Source organism: Hippocampus comes, unplaced genomic scaffold, assembly GCF_001891065.2.
Source record: "Hippocampus comes isolate QL1 unplaced genomic scaffold, H_comes_QL1_v1.1 scaffold124, whole genome shotgun sequence".
Taxonomy (NCBI): domain Eukaryota; kingdom Metazoa; phylum Chordata; class Actinopteri; order Syngnathiformes; family Syngnathidae; genus Hippocampus; species Hippocampus comes.
Window position 1 is genome coordinate 1,109,185 of NW_017805075.1, and position 3,227 is coordinate 1,112,411.

Consider the following 3,227-nt stretch of genomic DNA (forward strand, 5'->3'; position numbering starts at 1 on the left):
CTGCTGCAAATGTTGCCTTTATATCGGGGCTGGACATACTCCTACAATCCGAATTCGTTGAACTACCAACATCAGCGGACACCTTCTGGTTGGTTTTTAACTTAAAATGACGTATTTCTGTTTTAATGCCTAAAATGTTTTAACTTACTATGACCTATTTCTGTTTTAATGCCTAAAATTGCAGCGCCCGTTTCTTTGAATTAACACGTTGGCCAGAAATTCATGTATTTTGACGAATTTTAAAGATTCATAACTTTCTTAACACCGCATGGTTTGCATTCATGACGGGGGTGGTCACAAGCTTTAGAAGTCACACATGAATGGAAGCTATTTGTTGTTTTACCGAGTACGTCTCATCTTCTCCTTATTATCACATTCATGAAGTTGACGAATAGCAAATCAGTGCTATTCTCGACGGAAAATCGAGTCGGGCCAGTTCCAGGTGGAAACAAAACCAAGACGCCCAAAATGTATTCTCGAGACCGGTCTGGAGAGTTACAACACTTCTATCACAGCAATTGCCCTAACAACATCTATCTGACAATGATGGTCTCGTGAAATGTATATGCACACAAAATTCCTCCAGAAGACACACGTGTGGGTTAGTTTCGACACTGCCGACCGAGCAAAAAAAGAAGAGAGCCAGTCGGTTCCCTTGACTCCTTAAATTTTGTTTTGTTCTTCCTCTGCGGAGCTGCATCGCTCAGCGAGGACGTCCCACCCGTGAGCCTCAAGAACTTCCGGCTGGGACTCGTCGGTGAGTGTTAGGGTACAGAGCCACATTTAACCCGGAGAAAGGGGACAAAGGCAACGGTAAGTCTCGCGCCATTATTTCAAGCGACACTTTGATTCAAGCAAGCATTGATGGTGCCTCGCTTCCATTGTCCTGCTTTTTGAATTCCACGTGAAGCGCACCGATCTGATCGCTTCTATAACAAAGACCGACCAGCGGTACATGCAAAAACACAATACAACGTTTGCATTTCGATAAAAACTCGGAGAGAAATGTACTTTGAATCGGAAAAATGAAATCGAATTTTGCATTGTCCTTTTCATTGTGTTCCGTTCCTGCAAGTCTGTGTAATAACGCGTGCATGCACGTGTAGTTGTGGCCGCTGGTCTTGCGGACTTCGTTTGGCGACCAGTCATTTTATCACTCCACTTCAAGCAAGTAGAGAGAGCCACAAAATAGAAGCATCGCACCGTTCGCTTGTACAACTTTTTACAAGGCGTTGTCAACTTCGACTCAAGTTAGTCTTTAGTTAACTAATTTTCTCCTTCTGATTTTTGGATGGGGTCACCGGCGTTATTACGAATCCCACTTGTGTTGTAGGCAGGGTGGCGCGAGATGCACGTTCCAAATAGGGACATGTTTGTACAGAATCCAAATAATAAAGCTAGTTTGGGTTGCCGTTAGGGTAAGGGTGGTTTCGATTGGATTCACAATAACGCTGCAACACTCAAATCAGATTTTTCTTTTCGCGCCAGGAAGCAATTGGTCGTAACTTGGCGAGATGCAGCAGCCAATCATATACAGCGGCATGTGTCCTGCAGCCAATCACACACGTAGAACGCGTCCTGCCTGGAAAAGCAGTGGGATTCATTATAATACTGCACTGGTTTGGGGGGGGGGGGTCGCGGTCAAAATGTATTCAACCTCGCGATACTTCAACTACGCATTTTGAGTGAGCTGGCACGGTACTATGGTAGGTCAGTGCGTCCGCCATATTTGATGTGGCAGATCTGCTCGTAAATTCACGCAAGTCTGAACTGCAGAGAAATTCCAACAAAGTGCAAAAGGTTAATGCCCTTCCTTCACCCATCCCTCCACTCCCACAAGAACACACTAACACTCGTGGGGAAAAAGATCAGGTATAAGTAGAAATCGAGTTTAATCGTCTTTACTTACGTTTAAGGAAAAAAAAAGTGAAAAAACAAATACTGTCACTGATTTTTAATATCAGTTTTTATAACTTTGCACAGCAATAAAATTAGTTTACACAATATACACACGCACACACACACACACACACACACACACACACACACACACACACACACACACACACAAGATCATTTTCACAATATCACTTTTTAGAACTTTTCACAATAATAAACTCACTTTACACACAAAATACACAACATAAAACAAAACAAAACAATTCCTTTATAATCAGGAGGTGGACGGAAAATATTGTGCTTCTCAGAATTTGTCAATAATGCTCCGTTTCACATTCCTCCATGTTTCTGTTCCCGTTTTTTCCCCCCATTTTAGAAGTCACTAAGAATCTCTCAATCGATTAAAAATCAATTAACGTTGTATTTTAATGTCAGTTGACTTACTCTCTCTGTATTTACGTTTTTTTTTTGTTTTACATTGTGTCATCATTCATGGAGGTTTAAAATAAGTGATAATGAAAGACATTGCAGATGTTTTATTTAATGGAGGGGTTAGAATTAAAAAGGTTTTAGTTGGTGTCTCTATTCGGTTGTTAGCCAACATCCAATTAATTTTCCTTTCATCAAAATTTAAGGACACAATTTTTTTTTAAGTTTCGAAGTCAATAAAGATTCCTTCTAATAATCATGATTTTTTTTCCCACAATCATCCAGCCCTATTCTCCTTACAGTGAAACTCCTCTAGAACGAAACCTACATGGGCGAAAATACCCCCTTATGTGAAAAAATCTTCATGCAGTAACACAATTCCCATTCTCCTGCCCCCCATACGACGAAAACCCCCCTGTTGCGTTAAACGAAATCATTTTCTCTGCTCTAGCCTCGCGAAGACATTCACTACAACGAAGTCTAATCCAACAGTGACCTCTACTGCTTTGTTCAGAAACGGCAGCAGCAACCACCACACTGGTTTACATAGTGAACGACGTTTATTTCGGTCACAGCTGCGAGTTTCCTGGACTCAACATACTCATAGCTGCTCTGCCATTGGCTTACCGAGCATCATCCTGGCCTCCGATTGGCCAAGAGGGACCTCACTGTCTATGTGTGTAGATACTGAAGCTTGATCCGTAGCATCCGATTGGCTGCTAATGCTAAATTGCTTATGGCTCGACGGACATTCAAATAAACGAACGTTTCCTCGAATGCTTTACTTGTTATCATGCTAAAAACAGCCACGGGACACTTCGTAGTCCTCGCTGGCCATAGTTAGCTCTCGAAGGCTAAAAACCTTACGCTAACTGGAGCGCTTCTCTCTCATTAGCGCT

At 42.1% G+C, this 3,227-nt stretch overlaps 1 protein-coding gene across 2 annotated transcripts in view; it reads left to right on the forward strand.

Annotated features, from left to right (window-relative positions):
* Nucleotides 1-718: 718 nt before the first annotated feature.
* Nucleotides 719-3,227, forward strand: part of LOC109512996 (DNA (cytosine-5)-methyltransferase 3B-like) — a 25,616-nt gene continuing 23,107 nt past the window's right edge. The window contains exon 1 of one of the 2 annotated variants that reach the window (XM_019865183.1): nucleotides 719-813. The gene's annotated coding sequence lies outside the window, so the exon portion shown is untranslated. The remainder of the gene's footprint in view (nucleotides 814-3,227) is intronic. The other variant, XM_019865181.1, reaches the window with a different exon arrangement.